The sequence below is a fragment of the Stenella coeruleoalba genome, assembly GCF_951394435.1.
Source record: "Stenella coeruleoalba genome assembly, chromosome: 11".
Taxonomy (NCBI): domain Eukaryota; kingdom Metazoa; phylum Chordata; class Mammalia; order Artiodactyla; family Delphinidae; genus Stenella; species Stenella coeruleoalba.
In genome coordinates this window covers 48,163,452-48,184,246 of record NC_137157.1, presented here as the reverse complement: position 1 = coordinate 48,184,246, position 20,795 = coordinate 48,163,452, and the positions used below count along the sequence as shown (strand labels likewise).

Here is a 20,795-nt window from a genome sequence, read left to right as displayed (position 1 = left end):
CTTTATTTATATGTACTGTAGAGGTGATTTTGTTAATATGCATCCTGATATGTCTGATCTTGGGGATTTATAAATGCACGTGCTAATGGTTTGTATATCCACAGTACTGAGAGTTCCTTGTTTTTATCATATTATAGATATGCTTATATTATCAGGAATATATTGATATGATCTCTTTGATTCCATTCAGTTAAGCAAATTTCCCTGATCTAAAGTAATTCATCCTGATTTTTGGCAGTGACTGGCCAATCTCCTGCATATTTTGTAATGATAAGAGAGGACTCTTGTGTGTGTGCTTTATCACAATGATCCTGTGTAGCAGCCACCTGCACAAGCATAAATCTTCCCTGGTAGCCCCCCAACTTTGGGAGCAGATCTCCAATATATAAACCCAGTGTTCACAGTAGCTGCTGCCACAGAGCCACCAGAACAGCTTTTGAGTGACTGCTTCTCTTTACTGTTTCCACCTGTCTCCCCACGCTCTCTGTAGTATGTTGCAGTCCTCCAAGGTTTGGTGCTCTGGCCTCTTTCTTCCTGATTTATCTGTCTGTCTAGGTGATCTCGTTTAGCCTCTAACTCCAGCCCCAACCTCTCCTCCGAACACGTCATACTCATGTCTAACTGCCTCCTTGAAATCCTTACGTGGAAGTACCTCAAACTTAAGATATACAGAATAGAACTCCTTCCTAAGTCCCTTCTACCACCTACAAACATTACACACAAAAAAAACATGCCTTCCGTAGTATTCCTCATTTCAGTAAAAGGCAACTCCGTTCATCCAATTTTCGCAGTTTCTTGAGCTGAAAACCTTGGAGTCGTCATTGATTCCTCTTTCTCTCATATCCAGTCTATACCCAGGATTCAATGACATTTGGCCCTTACCTCCACCATCACCCTGATCCAAACCATCATCATCCCTCACCTGGATTATTACAATAGCTGGCTAACTGGCTTCCTTGCCTCCATCATTCCTTTCCCATAGTCTATTCTCCTCAGAGTAGACAGAGTGAGTTTCTTAAAATAAGTCCGACCAGACCAGTTCTTTGCTTATAATAAAACCCCAAGTCCTTCATCATAACTTATAAGACCATGCATGATCTGTCCTTCCTTGACCTTGAAGCTCTGACCTTATCTCATCTCCCCAGTGCCCTCCACTCTCACTTAGCTCCAACTACACTGGGATACCTCAAACATGGCAGAAAACTTTCCCACGACCTTTGTACTTTCTGTTCTTTCTGCCTGGAATGTTCTTCCCTGAGGTAACCTTTACTGCCTTCAAGTTCCTGCTCAAATGTCACCTTATCAGCAATGTCACTGACCATTCTATGGAAAAGACAAGCCCTCTGCCCAATCTTCCCCTTTTCCCCTTACCCAACTTCATTTTTCTACATAGCACTTACCACCTGACATATTTTTGTATTTGTCAACTGTTTCTCCACACTACTCAATTTGGCCCGTGAAGAGAGAGACTTGGGGTATTTTATTCTCTATCCTACCCACAGCAAATAGAACAGAGATTGGCACAGGATCAGTGCTTTTAAAAAACTTGTTGAATAAATAAATGAAAGAATTTTAGAGACCTCAAGACATCGTGTTCCCTAACGCCTGGCCACATGGTTGCTGGCTGTAGCCGGAGGATGTTCCATTGGAACTGCCCTACTTCAGTCAAAACAGCTCATGAAAATCCGAGTTTCATGATGAGTATTGGCAATACATCTGGTAACATTATACTGCCCTGGCACCCAACCCAGGAGGGCCTACACCTGGAATGTTACATGCAGTTTTAGCTGTTATCTCTCAAGAAAGGTCCAAACAAAAGCAAGGAAAAGGAAAGGTCTGCCAGAGTAAGGAATAGAATATTTCAGTCTGCAGTGACAAACAATGAGGAAATATAATCAAAATCTAGAAAATAATGTGATAAAACCCAAAATGAACTTGTATACCAAATCCAAGATATTAAAATAATGGAGGGAAACCCTTTAAAACTTGGAAGGTAGCACAGTGGGACAGAAATTTCATGGGCAGTGAGATAGGCACCCTTGTGTTAAAACCAAACATTTAGCTGCATGATCTTGGACATGAACTACTATGAACTAGTACTTACATGTAAAATTAAGATCATGGTACCTGTGTCTTCATCTGTCATGAAGAGAATGCACATACAAGGCACAGAGTATTCTCGTCCTGTGATGAGGAAAATATTGGGATAAATAAAAGGAAGGGTTTTTTTCCTTTGTTTTTTATTGAAGTATAATTGACTTACAAAAGGAAGTCTTAAAGCAGAAGGCAAGCTTAGATATGTTTTGTTAAAGAATAGAATCAGGTGAATTCATAAGAGGTAGAAAATAGATATATTCATTCTGCATTTTACAATTTTTAGACTGTTTTTACTGACTTTATCTCCTTTGATCCCACAAGCTATCTTATAAGGTAAGAAAGGTAGATATTATTAAACCCATTTTACAGATGAGGAAACTGAGGATGAGTTTTCTTTTAAGTCCTCTTAATACAAGTTTAGTGATCTTCCAACTACTCCACAGGGCCTCCTTCTAGAATTTAAATCACTTCTCAGAAAAGCTGAGTCACTTAGGAGAGACTCACTGTGGGTGATTAATGAAAACAAAAATGTCTGAGTATTTAGTGTGTAAGTCAAGAACCAGCAAACTCTTTCTCAGCATACCTCTTAGGCCTGTTATGAAAATATTCAACTGGTTGAGACCTGGATCTAGTTCTCCAGAGCAAGTTTCTCAGTTCACTGTTTGCTGTCCTTAACTAGGCATGAATGCAATCTCTCAGGAGGCATGCCCACAGAGATTTTCCTCCTGCCTCTGGTTTGGAGGGCATGTTGTTCTGCATTCCCAAGGGTGGAGGGCAGACTTGGGAAGCTTGGGTCTTCAGTCACAATAGTCCCAGTTACAGAAACAGATAAACCAAATTTATAACAACTGTTTCCACAGCCTCAAATACCCACCATTTGTCCCATGACCTTCTGTCTTTAAACAAATGCCAAAAAAGGAGATTCAATTATTCAGTCGGGCTAATAAGGAATCAGTTTATGCTGAAGTTCAGTGTTGGGTTTATGTAGTTTTACATTACAGGTCACGCTGAAAGCTTTATGCAAGCTTGTAGCTGCAGTCAGGGCAGAGTCCTGCCTTTCTTTGTAGTTAAACTAGTAACTAGGCAGAATTGATCCTCAAAGAAGAAAAAGCCAATCACACCACACCAGTTTTGGGAATGAAAAATAACAGAGAAACAGCGTTCATTCATCCATTCAATAAATATTTATTGTGCTCTTTTGAAGTGGCAGGCACCATACAAGGTATTGGGAATATAAAATGGAAAAGAAACAGTCCCCTGGTCTCAGAAGCCCAGGGTTTGGTGGGCAGATAGACACTGCACAGTCTGAGTCATTTACAACACAATGTAATAAATATTATGACAGAAAGAATTACAAGGTACAATGGGAGTCTACGCTGCATAATTCTTAAGTGTTACTAGGAGATATCACCTCAGCAATTAGAGTGACCTATTCATCCCAGTTAGCTGGGACTTTCCTGATTTTACCACTGATAGGCCTGTGTCCTGGGAAATCTCCCAGTCCCAGGCAAACAGGGATGGTTGGTCACCCTACCTGCGACGCTAAACCAAAAAAAATGTTATTTTGCTCTCTTTGCAAAAGACTAAGTTCATTCTGAGGGTCAAGTTCAGTCTGATGGGGTCAGAATGACCCCATCAGACTGAAGTCTCAATAGTTGATGGAAAAATCAGTGGCCTTTCATGGATCTGCCAGACACAAATGAGTCAGCCTGCCATGTTAATAGAGCTCAGACATCGTTTCCCTGGCCCTTGACTAGAGTCCTAGGCCATCTATTTCACCTGCGTGAGTGTGCATTTATTCACCTGTGAGACGGCAGGAGATGTGATATTAGTCAGTTATGGCACTAAATCTTGGTGGCGGATAATCACAGAAACTTCTCTGCACTGCAGGTCAGCTGGGGCTGTGCTGCTCAGCTCCTCACTCCAGGACCTAGGTAGATGGAGCAGCCACCATCTCCGCCATTGTCTGTCTGCAGGTCGGAGGGAAAGAGCAACAGCCTTCCTGCCTCAGAAAACGTTTTCTCACCATCTACCAGCAATCCCTAAAACAATGCCAGCTGATTTTAGGCTTTTTTGTTGCGGCAGCATAACCTGGCCTATTCCAACTGATGGGCATACCCTATCTATGGTGCAGATGTGACCCATAGAGGAACTAAGAGTGGTGAAGAATGTTTAGTGCCCTCTTAAGGGGTGATGTGAATGCCCTGGAATGCTGTCTCCTTGGATTACTCATCTAAACGGTCTTGTTTAGAAACCAAAGTTAGCGTTGAGGTTAAAGTTAGGGTTAGGGTGCTGCTAAGGAGCCAGAATTCCTAGTGTGACCTTTAATACAGACTTGTCAGTTGCTCACAGACAAACACTTTTCCCACAACGGGAGACTGTAGTCGTGGTCGCACCCAGCTATTTTTCTGACAAAAAGTGAGCAACTGGTCACAGGGCCAGAAAGTGTGGCTGCCACAGCAATGCCCCTCCCTGCTACTGAACAAAACAACTATGCTCTATCATTCTCATGTTTTAAAAATGGACTTTTTAAAGCCGCTGGATCATTTGGAACAGATTTCCTATGAGTTTTATAACATTTTAACTCTATTCCCCTCCATTTGAGTTTCATCGTAAGTTTCCTGTTCGTGCTAAAGATAGTCATAAACAAATTCTGTGGTCTGTATCTCAAAAAGGGAAACATGTGTAAAGTCCAATTATCATCACTTTTCTCTGAGAATGGAAGAGTTCTGCTTCCTAGAGGGTGATGTTCATTTGAAAATTGCCCTTTGACAGGCAATAAAAGGAACATCCGAACTAGTGGCCTCTCATTTTTAGAAATCATTGGAAAGAATCATGTGGATAGCCATAACACCCAACTACAGGGTGAGTAACAAGAAGGGTTGTCCACTAGGGATCATCCAGCAGGAGTTTCAACATGGCTGAACTTCTTTATAAAAGAAGTCGTCCATTAACTTCTGAGGAGCATCTATATAACACAATGCCCATGTAACAGGGACATCAAAAAGTTCTGACCTTTTAGTTAAGTGAAGTGAAATATTTCTCGTAGTCTGATGGTCCTTTAAAAAATCATAAAAGTTTAATTCTGTTTAGATGACTCCCATTATGATCTTGCTTGGAAATGAGTTCTCCTACAGCATGCGTTTTATAGTGACTGATTTCCTCCCCTGCTCAACATAGCAATTACTTAGCTGTGTTCATATGTATTAATGCACATTCTCTAGAGTTCAATTTAGTTCGTTTCACTCCTGATGACACTGGGAATGAAATTTCAGCATAATCTCATGAGGATCCATGGATAGGAAATTGTCCAATGGAGGAACTCCAGTGAGGCAGAGAGAGACCCGCTTGCATCTGCAGTTGAAGATGTCAGATGGTGGAAGCCCAGAGACAAGCATAGAGAAATTGGTTCCTGAGGATAGAAGGAGAGTCTCCTGGGCAATGCTCAGCTCAGGAAATAAGTACCTCTCCTACTGTTAGAGGTCTATTAGGTCCCTCCTTAGTTCATGGGCAGAGGACTTTCACAGAGTTACAGGCACTGGGAATTCTAGAGGAGGCATTTTATGGAGGTTCCCAAAATGCATTCCAAGTATAAAGGACTGCAGAGCAACATTACCTGCAATGCACAAATCAGTCCTAAACAGGAGCAGAAAAGGAATGAATATTTCCCAACATAGGAGCCTCAGATCCTTAAGTTTCCATGAAGGGACTTAGAAGAATCAGAAACTATGCTCAAGATTCCCCCAAAATCTCATTCACTTACTTGTTTTTTGTTTTTTGTTTTTTTTAAAAAATTTTATTTATTTATGGCTGTGTTGGGTCTTCGTTTCTGTGCGTGGGCTTTCTCTAGTTGCGGCGAGCGGGGGCCACTCTTCACCGCGGTGTGCGGGCCTCTCACTGTCGCAGCCTCTCTTGTTGTGGAGCACAAGCTCCAGATGCGCAGGCTCATTACTTGTGGCTCACGGGCCCAGTTGCTCCGCGGCATATGGGATCCTCCCAGACCAGGGCTCGAACCCGTGTCCCCTGAATTGGCAGGCAGATTCTCAACCACTGCGCCACCAGGGAAGCCCTCACTTACTTGTTGATTCCTTCAGTGAGTGTGTATCAAGGGCCTATTATGTACTAGGTGCTCTGCTAGGCCCAGGGAGTTAATCTGCAAATGAGACAGCTCTAGTCCCTGACAGCATGAAGCTCATGTTCTACTGGAGTTGCCTGGTATTACATAACAACTTTCAAAATTAGTTAATTAATTAAACTTGTGGTAAATGTTGCAAAAGAGAAATATAAGATACTTGGAGAGCATATGACAGAAAACATTACCTGGTCTGAGTTTCAGGGAAGGCTGCGCTGAGGACATGCTGTAGAAACTGAGAGCCACATAAGATGAGTCATAGTGACCTTGGCAAAGAGGTGAGGGAAAAACATTGCAGAGAGAACTGGAAAGGCAAAGGCCTCAGGTGAAAAGGAGAATGGCATTCTCAAGGGACAGAGAGACAGCCAGGTGACTGGAGCACAGATGATGGACGAGAAGATGAGGAGAGGGCAAGGGCTGTCAAGGGCCTGAGGCCTGAGCTGGAGGAGGGAAAATGGCTGACTGTTAAATTATACAAGTAATAGAAATTGTATTACTTGTGCTCGAATAATAAACAAATCACATAATACAGAAGAAAATGAAAAACTCCATGAGAGACTTTCTCCATCTACCCTCCACCCCAGTCTCATGTTAGAAGTAACCACTATGAGCAGTTTTGTGTGTGGATTTCCAGATCCATTGCCAGAAATATTTTAAAAGGAGAGTTGTTTTGCATTATACTTAGATAACTTTATACTATATATATTATTGTGAAAATTTTCTTTTCATTTAGTAATATGAGAATATCTTTGTGAACTTGAGACAGGAAAGAAGAAAGAAAGAAAAAGGAAGAAAAGAACAAAAGAAAGAAGGAAGAAAAAAGGGAAGGAGGGAGAGACATATGTATCGGGCTGGCACAAGCAAAGGCAAAACCAAAACACCTCTGTTGGGAGTTATCCACAACTCAGAAGACACATGATTCCAAAAATATAAAACAAGCCAAACAAATAAAAATACCCTCTAAAGATGAGCTCTCAATAAACCTACAAATCACACACAGAAACAAATGCCCAACTGGAGTTGCATTAAATACACAGATTATCTTAAAGACAATTGGCATCTTTAGTATAATAGATAACCTATTAAGTATTTACTATGTGCCTGGCACTGGGCTGAGTGCTCTAAACAGATCATTTAATTTAGTCAGATCATTTTAGTTAATTTTCATACTTGATACACGAGCTAACTAATATTATTACTCTCCCTTTACAAACAAGGAAGCTAAGCCTTAGAGGAGTGAAGCGACTTTCCTGAGATGACGCAGAAAGGAATTGCTGGCATTCATACTCACACAGTCAGACCTCAGGCTCATAACCACCACATTAAACTTTTCGTGTAGAAACATGGAGTGTATTTTCATGGATTCAAGTGTTATTTTTCTATCTTTCAATAACAGTTTAGAGCTTTTTAAAAATGTGGATTTACATATTTTTATTAAGTTTGCTTCTAGGTATTTTATAATTTTTGCTCCTTTTGTGAGTCAGATCCTTTCTGCCATTACATTTTCTAATTGGTTACTGCTGGTGATTGGGAGATCTATTGATTTTTTTAAAATCTTGTATCTGACTACTAAGCTGCCTTGTTAACTTCCAGTTGATTCTCTTGTATATTCCAGGTAGTCAAGGTGAGGTATGTAAATAATGACAGCTTCCCCTCTTTCCCCTGACTACCTCACTTGCCAATATTTGTGCATTTTATGGTGTAGGGGTAAGTTCATAAGGTAGTACTGGTGGGCAGGGCGGTCTTTAATTCATTCCAGAAAGAAACAACTCTCTTTTGAGCACAAGGTTATGAAACAGCTTGACAGATTCCAGAAATTGGGAGTAGTTTGACATGACTATAAGGTAGGGTACAAATGAGAAAAGCAAGAGATGATAACTTGAAACACAGGGGATCTTGAAGGATGACAAGCCATTAAAAGATGTTAAGCAAAGATGTGGCACAGTAAGATTTACATTTTAGAAAAAACCCCAGTGTCAGCAGTGTAGAGACTGATTGAGGAAGATAAACCTAAAGAAATGGAGAAAAGTTAGGAGACTAGAGCAATAATACAAACAAGTGATAAGCCATCCATGGGGTAATAGGGAGAGGACATGAATCTGTGAGAATGGAATCGCTACTCATTCAGCCTCCTTCAAGGTGTGATCTTGAACCAGTTAATCTCCCCAAGCCTCAGTTCTTCTAATCTGTAAAATTAGGATAATAGCACCAACCAGGTATGGCTACAAAGTTTAAGATAATGTGTGTGAAGTGCACTAAAAAATGATAGCTCTTTATTATTGAGCTATACAATGGCAGTGAGAATAAAGTTGAAGTCACAGATTCTAGAAATGCATCTCCATCAAAGTGCCATGCCAAAGCTATCACTTCCTATTCTGAGTTATCAGACTTAAGTTATTGAGGAAGATGAAGCTGTGTATCAGCACCCTTTCAGCCACACCCCAAGTTCCACCTCTACTGTGCTCTTTGCTTCCTCTTCTCCCTGCCCACATTCCACCTTTAAGACTACTGTGGGTGTTGGATTTGCATCATGAAACAGCTGAAGTGCATGGCTCAAAAATTAGTATGCTAACTCAACAACAACAACACAACCCAATTAAAAAGTGGGCAAAGTATTTGAATGGACATTTCTTATTTCTCCTAAGAAGATATATAGATGGTCAACAAACACATGGAAAGATACTTATCACTAGAAAAATGTAGATCAAAACCCCAATGAGGTACCACTTCATATGCATTAGGGTAGCTACAATAAAAAAAAAAACACAGAAAATAACAAATGTTGGCAAGGATGTGGAGAAACTGGAACCCTCGTACACTGTTGGTGGGAATGTAAAATGGTTCAGCCCCTTTAGAAAGCAGTTTGGTGGTTCCTCAAAAAGTTAAACATAGAATTATCAAATGACCCAGTGATTCTACTCCTAGGTGTATACTCAAAAGAATAAAAAATAGGTGTTTAAACAAGTACAGGTACACACATGATATGGTGTGAATGTTTATGTTCCCCCCAAAATCACATGTTGGAATCCTAACACCCAATGTGATGATGTTAGAAGGTGGGACCTTTAGGAGATGATTAGGTCACAAGTGTGGAGGACTCATGAATGAGATTAGTGTTCTTATAAGAGAGATTCCACAGAGCTCCCTAGCCCCTTCTACCATGTGAAGATACAACAAGAAGTCTGTGTCCCAAAAGGGGCCCTCACCCAACCATGCTGGCATCCTGATCCCAGACTTCCAGCCTCCAGAATTGAGGGCAATAAATTTCTGTTGTTTATAAGCTACCCAGTCTGTGGTATTTTGTTATAGCAGCCCAAACGGGCACATGTTCGTAGAAGCACTGTTAAAATAACTAAAAGGTAGAAGCAGCCCAAATGTCTGTTAATGGATGAATCCATTAATATGTGGTATATATATACATTAAATGGAATATTACCCAGCCAGGAAAAGAAATGAAGTACTGATACATGTTATAACATGGATGAACCTCAAAAACATTATGCTAAGAGAAAAAAGCCACACAAAAATTATATATTGTATTATTCCATTTCCAATAGATATCCAGAATAGGTAAATCCACAGAGACAGAAGTACTGATACATGCTACAACATGGATGAAACCTCAAAAACATTCTGCTAAGTGAAAAAAGCCACACAAAAGATTATGTATTGTATGATTCCATTTCTAATAAATATTCAAAATAGGTAAATCCATAGAGACAGAACAAAGATTAGTAGTTACCAGAGGCAGTGCCAAGGGAGAGTGAGGAACAATTACTTAATATGTATGGGGTTCCCTTCTGGAGTGATGAAAATATCATGGAACTAGAGGTGGTAGTGAAACAACGTTGTGCATATACTAAATGCCACTGAAAATGTTCACTTTATAATGGTTCATCTTATGTTATGTTAATTTCACCTCAATAAGATACATAAATAATATATATTATATATATTTTTTAACTATTATGAGAGCCTCTTCACAGAAAGTGGATGTGATTGGCTGCTAGAGTTCATAGCCTCAAGTCACCCCTGGATAAAAAGTAGTTTGCATTAAACCACTATGGTACCCAGGCATTCTTTATTATTTAACACCACCAATAGCCCCAACTGGAGCAGTGCAGTATCCTACATTACCTTTAACTAGTCGCAAACTTTGTTGGGAGCCCTTATTTTTCCTCTCCATTATCTCGTCTTCCCACAGTCCCTCTGAATACTCCCTGCCTTGGGCTGGCTCCAGGGGCCTTTTGGAGGCAATATTTCTCCTGGTGAGTTGCTGAATTTTCTTTGACTATGATATCGCTTTGAAAGAGCTCACATACTGTTATGTGAAATTATTAAGTCTTTTTTGTCTAGACTGTAAGCTCCGTGAAGGTGGGAACCAGGCTGCTTTGGTTCACCACTACACCTAGCACAGAATACAACAAAGAAACTTAGGTGTTTAGATGCCCATCTCACCGGACCTGTTTTTTGCTATTTTGCCTGCTTTTGAGTAGAACAGCACCTGAAGCAAAAAGCCAGATATTTAAATGATTTTTCAGCTTTAACATTTGACTTTATAATTATCTCGTGCACATAGAAAAGGAGATTGACTAGGAACTAGCTAATGCTTCTCTTATATTGCCATTCCCTCCCCAGTCAAACACCACCTTGGCTCCCGTATCAACTGATAAAACACAGGATCCTTCTCAACCTCTTCCAACTGTAGCTCTTCCATTGTGCTTGTTCATTACTGCCTGATGGTAAAAATTCTAGGATAGTGATTCAACATACTTTGAAAAGTGAAATAACATTTTCATTTGTTTCTTTCTACTCAGAATTCAAACTGATTAATTAGTTGTGTTAAAAAAAAAAAAAAGACAAAGCATTAAACAACCTCTCACTTCACTTTTTTTTCTTTTATTCAAGGTGACTCAATTCCGTCCAGTTGCTGACAACGGTGCCAGTACTGGAGGCTGAGATTGTACTGTTTTATTGCTCTACACAAACAAAGTGCTAATCTGGCCTTAAGGCTCCAAGAAAGACTCTACAGGTAATAATTACAGGCACGCGGTGTCCCAAAAGAAAAAAGATGTTTTGACACTGTTAAGAATCACCATGCGTAGGTGCCTCCTGCATTGAGTACAATACGTGGGAAGAATACCAATTTACTAGCCAGAGAGTTTGGGGTTTGAATCTCAGCTCTGCCACTTACCATGTGAACTTGAGCAAGTTATTAAACATCTCTGAACATCAGCTTATTAATCTTTAAAACTGGAAAAATGATTAAGTCATAGGGTTTTTGTATGCATAAAATATGTTATTGATTTAAAGACAACCTGACACATACTAGGCTCTCAATTAATAGCCATTATCATCATTCTAAGCAGAACTCATCTTATTGGTGTGAAATTTCATTTAACTCTTGTTTACGCGCGCGCGCGCGCGCGCGCGCGTGCGCGCACACACACACACACACACACACACACACACACACACACAGAGGCATCTCCTCGCCTCATTTTCAGGCTTACTTGGTAATAAAACTGCCAAAAGAGAAAAGTAAGACAAACTGTATAATGTACCAAATCCATGAAAACAGTTCTCAAAAACTCTTAATCTATATGAATTCTGTTAGACCAAACATGTCTTCATTTGTTTTACCCCTATTTACCAAATATTAAACAATTTTTGCTACTGCTTTCCTTGTCAGAATCCATAATTTTCTATCACAAATATATACCCAAGTTTCCACAACATACATGGATTCCCCACAGGAAACTAAAACCAGACATAATTTAAAAAAAGAACATCCAGGAATATATTTTTCAAACACTATCTGATTTTTAGGAGGCCCAGAAATGATTCTTATAATTTTTATAATAAACTGAATTTAAATCAGTAACTATTTAGAGGATGCCTACTACATTCCTGACACAGGAGAGATTCAAAGATAAATGCAATACAGTCTGTGTCCTTGAGTAGCTTATAGTCTAGTAGAAACTTGATAAGCTCAGCCAAACATCAGATCTTATTCTTCGAACAAATCCGCTTTATCCTAGCATAGTGTGTTCAGTGGATCTCACAGAAACAGATTAGACAAAATCAGTTGGAAACAGTAGAGGTAATTTTCCAAATTCTTCGGACAGATAATCTTGCTTTAAAGGATAACAAAACAGAAAAGGCATTCTGAATTATCTCTTGTGGCTGGCTCTGTGTTTGTATTCACCAAGTAGTTACTCAATTATCTTTTTCTATGCAGATGGCACCATGGCAGAGAAGCTCTGGCAAGAATATTTGCAAAATGAGGTATTTCCAATTTTGTACCAAACATGATGACATTTAAGTAACTCAAGGGAAATAAATTTGTACACTGTGCTAGATATTCCATGCTTAGAATTTTTATGTGGTACACTAGGTAAATTCCATGTAAATAGTTTTCCTTAAGAAACAAAATGTTCACAAAGACACCCTTGTTGATTTTTTTTTTCCATTTCAAAGGTTAATCCAAAATTTGACCTTCTGTACAATACTGGCACACAGTGAGCCAGACACTTGCAAGTGAATGTTGCTTTTTGGTAGCTAAGCTCTCTGGGGGGGAAGAAGGAATGGTACATCATTTGCACTCCACCACTAGGGAACTATTTATAGTCCAGCAATCTAATGAAAACCCTGGTGACCTGGAAAAGTTAATGTGCCTTTCAGTGTCTTATTTACACCCAAGGAGTAACTCAGGATCAAATCCAAGATGTATACATGTGTTTTCTCACACACACACACAGACACACACACACACACACACACACACACACACACACACACACACACTCACTTATCCCATTCAGTATGAAAGCCAGAAAGAATTACACAGTCTATATTTATTTGGGTTCTTGCATTACACAGCTGATAATTGAAGACACAGCAGAATAATAAAGTTCTACTAGAAACACCTTCAAGAAAATGATGGACCAAACTGGAGATAATTAGAGTCCAACAAAAACACCAAAAAAAACCCAAATCACAGTATTCCTCCCCTTAAAAGTTTAATGAAATTCAAAGGTTAAGTCAGAAAGTGAAACCAGTGGAGTGGGAAATGTAGTCTGAAAGAAGGTTAAATATCAGTTACATATACTTATGTTATTAAAATGATAGCGTAATTATTACTGACATAAGTGTGTGTCCTAGTTTACAAGGCTCCTCTCTTTTTGGAGTTGGACCCACTTGGACTCCACTACATTCAAGAAGACTCTCCTCACTCTTCTCAGACCAGGTTAGGTGCCCTTTCATGTGCGCCTTATCTTACCACTGGTCAAGTAAGCCTGGAAAGAATTCTGTATGATAGATGTAGTTTTGATCTCCACTTTACAGATAAGAAAACTGAGTCCAGAGAAACTGAGTGAGCTGTCTCCTCAAGATCACAAAGCAGAACCGAGAACCAAACTCCTATCAAATGAGTCCAAATCCCATTGTCTGGCTGCAGCTCACAGGGCAAAGGTAATTCAGTGGACTTCTCTTCCACTTTAAGATTGCACAGCTGAATTAAGAAAGTAGGAAGATGAGCAATTATCTGTTGACTTTGGGCAAGAAACAGAGAGCATTTGAGTAATTATGATAAGAATGCATTGAGCATTACTGTGTGCCAAGCCCTTGACTAAGTGCTGAGTGCCTTCTCTCATTTCTTTCTCACAACATTTTGTGAGCTACAAATGATGATTAGTCCCCTCCACCTACTTCTACATTTATCGTTAGAGAAACTGAGGCTCAAGTATATTAAACAATTTGCCCAAGTTCACACCGCTAGAAAGTGAGAGAGCCAGGCTCTCTACCGAGGTTTCTGACTCTGAGTCCACTTGCTTAAGCACCACATGTGTTGCCCACTTCAAGCCCCACCCGCCTGACCCTTTTCCTTAGATATTTAAGGGGTGAAAGTGTAGGCTACAAGGTGAGGGCTGTCCTGAATTATCTTAGTAACTGCTGAGTTCTCCTCCTCCTTTTTTTTTTAAACACATATAGACATACACTAAGAACTTTTTTCAGACTTGGGTTCAGATTCTGGTTTAGTCACTTACTAGATGGAAAGACTTTGTTCACATTACTGAACCTCCAAAACTCAGTTTTCCCATTTGACAAAAGGAGCTAATAGGACCCAACCAACTGGGGTGGGGGATCTGGGGGGGTGGTACCCAAAGGGAAATCATGTCATGGAAACCATCTAATACAGAACCTAGCAGTCAGAGGTCAATCAATCAATTTCAAACCCATCCCTTTCCTTTCCCCTGACTTCTAGCTTTAACTATAGATATAAATCAAACACACACTAGATGACACAAAAATCTTCACTCATTCATCTCAGCATATTGTTGATCTTTCTTGAACCTTTCCAGTTAATAAGATTTTAAGATGACAACTTCCTAAAATTCTTGAGGGTTTTTTTTTCAGTTCTATATCTGGATGGCAACAGTCTCTTGAACATTTTTTTTTCTGAGTCTGTAGAAGTGCACAAATTTATCTATATTTTAAACATACTCTCTACGATAGATACACTCTTTAATTCCACAGTCATCAAGTAAGTGCCTCCCATGCTGAGAACCATCCCTACCCCCAAGGAGTGCATAGTTTATTGGGTAAACAAACAGCATTATGGTAATGATGCCATAATAGAGGCATGTACCAAGCTCCTTGGGAGCAATTAACCCTGCTCGAGGTGTTGGGGACTAGTTAACAGAGGAGGTGACATTTGAGTTCAGCCACAAAGAATGAGTCAGCTTTTCAGAACTAATGAGCATTCTAACATCAGCGTCAAATTTCAAGGAGGGTATCTGGTTAAAACTCTGACTACAAGAATGTCGCATCAGAGAAAATTCTCTCCTTTAGCTTTGTCCAGATTATGAAAGACAAAAAGTTGTGATGACTTTCAGAGTTAACCTGCTGAAGTCACTCGGTGATGGTTTTACAAAGCAAATATGTGGTGTTTACCTATCCCAAAGCCGCCATTGTGTAGCACTTAGAATTCTAGACAACAGGACCTTCTCCTTTGAGGGCTCATATATCATATAATGAATATGTATTACATTAAAGATTATTGAAGATTGTAAGCTGCCTTTTTTCATGTGTAAGATTGGTAGCTTTTAAAATATTGATGCATTTGTGCAAGTTACTTGACTTGAATTTTACATTAAACTCAGGAAAGAAAATGTCAACACTGGACATCAGACCCTGGGAGGAGACAACTTGGCTGATGGTCCTAAATCCCTCCCCTCCACTGACCAAAGCTTTGTTTCTGGGTCTGGCTTGTGCCTGGCTGCCTTACCTGTCAAGAAGAAATCCTCACCAAAGATGCCCATGTTATAGAGACAGTCTGACATGCCATTTCCTCAGATAAAGCCAAACTAGTCTGAACTTCAGAGATACACCTACTTGGGCTTGTAGGATTCTTGTTCTTATTCCCACTTGCTCCAGTTACTTGATGAAAATAGGTTCAGCCTCATAAGAAACCTTGGAGGAAGCTAATGTCCATTTTTATTTGGTTAAAGGTAAAAGGAGGAAGGAAAGGCAGGAAGGGAGGGAGGGAGGGAGGTCTATCCTATTAAACTGTAACTTTCCCCAAGTAAATGGTTGGTAGAAATATTCCATCTCTGTAACCACTATCCCCAGATCACTCTTATGATTTCAAATATTTTGTTCTTTTTTCTTAAGCTAAAATTATCACATTTTACAAAGGCTTTTCCTTATACAAGCCATCATTTAGTTTTTAAGTACCCTGTGAAATAGATGTTCTTGTGGTCTCCATTTTTCAGAAGAGAAAATTAAGCAGTCTCTCTCACCCATTATCACCCCCTCCCTTCACTACTGAATTTTACAAACTTTTCCAGCTAAGTCTTCATTTTCTCCAGGAAGACTTACTGACATCCTTGGCCTGGAGCTCCAATCCTCTGTTCCAGTACAGCAGAGTACCAGTTGACCAGAAGGAGCTTGGGGTGGTAGGAGACCCAGAGACCAATTACCTCAAGCCCTGAGCTGTCCCATTCATTCTCCCCAATGTCATATGAGTAATATCATTTTCCATGTGTGCCAAGATGTGAAAAACCCTGAGAAGTCCCACCACAGAATAATGGCTAAGAGCATGGGTTTTGAAATGCTGCTTAGCTGTGTGACCTTGGACAGTTATATAACCCATCTGGGTGTTAGTTTCCCCATCTGGAAAATGGAGATAATAGAGAGCACTTCCTACCGTGTAAACTATCTCATTTGCTTTTCAAAACAGTATAAAGGTAAGTACTATTATTCTTCCATCATACAGAGAGGAAACTGAGGCATGGGAAGGTAAAAGTCACAGAGACAACAAGTTGTTTGGACTTCACATTAATAGTATAAGAGCTGTGATTCAAACCCGAGCCCATGTTTGTCTGTAACCACTACACTATGCTGGGATCAAAACAGAACCTTCCTCATAGAGTTCTGATAAGAATTAAAGTCGATAATCTATGTGTAGATGATGCACTTGTCTCGGAATTATAACTGAAGAGCAAATCAACCATGTCTCCCTGCCACTGCCCCACAGGGTGTACTGAGAGGTCCCAGCTCAGAGAACTGGGCCTGCCACCCACTATCATCCCCCCCACTACCACCCAGCATCGAAGGACTAATGTGCAGACCTGCCTCTATGTAATCAGAGCAAAGGAAAGAGATTTGGGGAGATCAATGTTGTGGTTATACTGCTGAGGGAGGGGATATCAATTTCCCAGCACCCTTTCCTAGAAAGGTGGATTCTGCACTTGACCATGGTCCCAAGAATTGACTGGCCAGAGAGGGTGGACAGAATTGGAAGCTATGTCTTATCATAACTGGCACTGTATGGTGAGCAGAGAAGCACTTATATCAAGGTATTGCAGTAAGATGGGTAAACCTTGCACGGGGTCACCAGTGCTTAGGGAAACTGCACTGGAGTGAGTCCCTCCCTCACGGGGCACGCTGAAGCCCCCCATGCTCTCACCTATGAAATATGGGAACTGTGATGCTTTCCCCATGGGACTGTCGTGAACACTAAATGAGATAATGTGAGTGAGGTTCCCTCTGCAATGCAGACCCACGATTAATGTTAGCTCCCTCGCCACACTTCTGCTACCCAGTGTTTAAAGCCTAGATAAATACTTTGAGTGTGGGAAGAGAGGGGTAGCTTTTCATAATGTCAGATTCAACTTAAAAAGAAAAGTCTGTGTTTGCAGAGTTCTATCTCCCTGGATTACCAAGCAGAGTCTGAAATTTATTAACCTTTTTAGTCATATGTGAGCACCAGCAAGAGGACTTTTTTGAATAATAAAAAAAACCTTCCCACTCTGGCAGCCAAATAAAGGGAGACCAGGTGATTAGGATTAAAAATGCATTACCCCCACCACTGACTTTCTGGGGATAGTGTCAAGTATTTTTTCTTTCATAGTATGTACCGATTCTAAAGCAGACAAAGAGAAGGGGGAGGTGAACAGAGGTGATAAGAGGACTTCAGGAAAAATGGGGGTGGATGGAAAAATGAAGGATGAAAAGTGGCAGAGAGAAGATGGAGGAGAATCCTATTTTTAACCAGTTATAGTCCTCTTCCCTCCCCTTAAAAATAGATCCTCTTCCTGCCCACAGTGAATTGAGTGGACAATATCTGGGGTTCCATAACACCATTGGTGTATCTATTTGGAGGCACTGATACTGTGTATCTTTTGGGTAAAGTTGGGCAGGCCTTTTAGATACACAACCACGGAATTTCCTCTAGAAATGTTTCTAAGAAAAATGTCGACATCCACACTATCAATTTAAAAAAATTATCCTCGGCACACAGCTAGGGCTATTTTCTTGAAGTAACACTAAGATAATTTCTGGTTGCTAATACTACTAGCATACATTTTGAGTGTGTGTTCTCTGTGCCAGGCACCACGCTAAGCTCTTGACACTCATGGCAGCCTTTGGCAGATGGGGAAAATGAAGCTTGAGAAGCTAGACAACTGAACCAGGGCCACAGAGCTCCTATGTGATAGAATTAGGATTCAAACCCAAGTCTACCTCCAAACCCTGACCTTGTCATCTCTGCCCTATTATCTGCTTTTGAAACCTTCAGTGTTTGTCACTCCATCACCCAGGCTAAGCTCTGAGGCTGATCAGAGGAAGAAACCCAGCCCATGGGAAAGGCAAAAACTAAGATATAGCTCTGGCTGTAACAAAAGGGATTGTATTGCAAACAAGCCCTTCAAACTTTGTACACAACAAGCTCATGGTGCACCGTGAGGCCATTCTGAAACTCAAGGATTACTTCGGAAAGGCTTCTGTAATTTCAGATTTTAATAATATGAAATTAGACCCAGAAACCTCAAACACACCCATTTCAAAACTACAATACCCCTGGAAATGAGTACTTCCATTAGATCTGAAACCATTATGTATCCATCTCTCTGTGAGGGAAATAGATGCTTTTACGTTGGAACAAATACAAAACATCAGTACATTTTCATCCAGTACAATTTCCTAAACTCCTTTTATCCAATTTCCCAATTTTGTCAGATATTTGAAACTGAACTAAAGCTCTCGTCTTGGCCTATTTTCTAATTCACTTTAACTCTGCAACAAAATTATTCTCAGGTTTCTATCAGTGGCCTATTTCTTAGATAGGGCTTGCATTTCCTTATTTCAACAAGATGTCAAAAAATATGAAGAAATGTTCCAGAAAAAGACTTTTGTTATTTTCTCTATAATATAATCATTGACTCTTTTTGCTATTTTTGCTCAAGATGTAAGTGTACACATTATGAAGGTGATCATCAAACAATTACAAATCCACTACAAACAATAGCTTCTAGTACTTAGGTAATGAGAAATGTCTCTAGAGATCACAGACAAAAGGTATTTACATAACAAGTTAAGAGATTAAGCAACCTAAATATAAGGGAAATAACTCCCCAATCTTATGCATATGAAGGTTGCATATACCACAATCAGGAAAAGTTTCATATTTTTTAAATACAACAAAATGTTTTCAACCCTTGGGCCATCCTCAGTTATTAAAAAAATCCTCAGTTGAACATATTTATTGTGTATATATACAGTTAGTATTTATAAGACATTCTCTAAGACATCACTGGGACACTGGGCTAAATAATAAATACATAGGTCACTACCTTCAAGAATCTTTCAGGCTTGTAGAGGTGGTAAGAAATGTGTTTGCAGCTATAACATAAAGAAGTATGTAGATGACACAAACAGATGGAAAGATATATGATGTTCCTGAACTGGAAGAATCAATATTGTTAAAATGACCATACTGGGGCTTCTCTGGTGGCGCAGTGGTTGAGAGTCCGCCTGCCAATGCAGGGGACATGGGTTCGTGCCCCGGTCCGGGAAGATCCCACATGCCGCGGAGCGGCTAGACCCATGAGCCGTGGCCGCTGAACCTGCGCATCTGGAGCCTGTGCTCCGCAACGGGAGAGGCCACAACAGTGAGAGGCCCGCATACCACAAAAAAAAAAAAAAAAAAATGACCATACTACCCAAGGCAATCTACAGACTCAATGCAATCCCTATAAAATCACCAATGGCATTTTTCACAGAATTAGAAAAAAAAAATTTTAATTTGTATGGAAACACAAAAGACCCCAATTAGCCAAGACAATCTTGGGAAAGAAGAACAGAGCTAGAGGAATCACGCTCCCTGACTTCAGGCTATACTACAAAGCTACAGTCATCAAAACAGTATGTTACTGGCACAATAAGAGACATATAGATCAGTGAAACAGGATAGAGAGCCCAGAAATAAACCCATGCACTTATGGTCAATTAATCACAATAAAGAAGGCAAGAATATACAATGGAGAAAAGACAATCTCTTCAATAAGTGGTGCTGGGAAAACTGGACAGCTACACATAAAAGAATGAAATTAGAACATTCTCTAACACCATATACAAAAAAACTCAAAATAGATTAAGGACCTAAATGTAAGACCAGATACTATAAAACTACTAGAGAAAAATATAGGCAGAACACTCTTTGACATAAATCGCAGCAATATATTTTTGGATCCATCTCCTAGAGTAATGAAAATAAAAACAAAAGTAAACAAATGGGACCTAATTAAAAGCTTATGCACAGCAAAGGAAACCATAAACAAAATGAAAAGACAACCTACAGACTGGGAGAAAATATTTGCAAACAATGCTATCAACAAGGGATTAATCTCCAAAATATATAAACAGCTCATACAGCTTAATATCAAACAAACAACCAGCCCAATCAAAAAATGGGCATAAGACCTGAATAGACATTTCTCCAAAAAAAGACATACAGATTGCCAATAGGAACATGAAAATATGCTCAACATCACTATTAGAGAAATGCAAATCAAAACTACAATGAGGTATCACCTCACACTGGTCAGAATGGCCATCATCAAAAAGTCTACAAATAATAAATGCAGGAGAGAGTGTGGAGAAAAAGGAGACCTCCTACACTGTTGATGGCAATGTAAGTTGATACACCTACTATGGAGAACAGTATGGAGGTTTGCAGATGAATATCTGATTGTTCCAGCAGCATTTGTTGAAAAAAATTATC

The 20,795-nt window shown here is 39.8% G+C and overlaps 1 long non-coding RNA gene across 2 annotated transcripts in view; it reads left to right on the top strand.

Annotated features, from left to right (window-relative positions):
• LOC307194951 overlaps nt 1–20,795 on the top strand; it is a 150,027-nt gene that overhangs the window by 117,449 nt on the left and 11,783 nt on the right. For both annotated transcript variants that reach the window (XR_013830676.1, XR_013830677.1), the window contains exons 4-7: nt 10,434–10,497; nt 11,138–11,261; nt 12,471–12,517; nt 13,577–13,702. This is a non-coding gene — a long non-coding RNA (uncharacterized lncRNA). The remainder of the gene's footprint in view (nt 1–10,433; nt 10,498–11,137; nt 11,262–12,470; nt 12,518–13,576; nt 13,703–20,795) is intronic.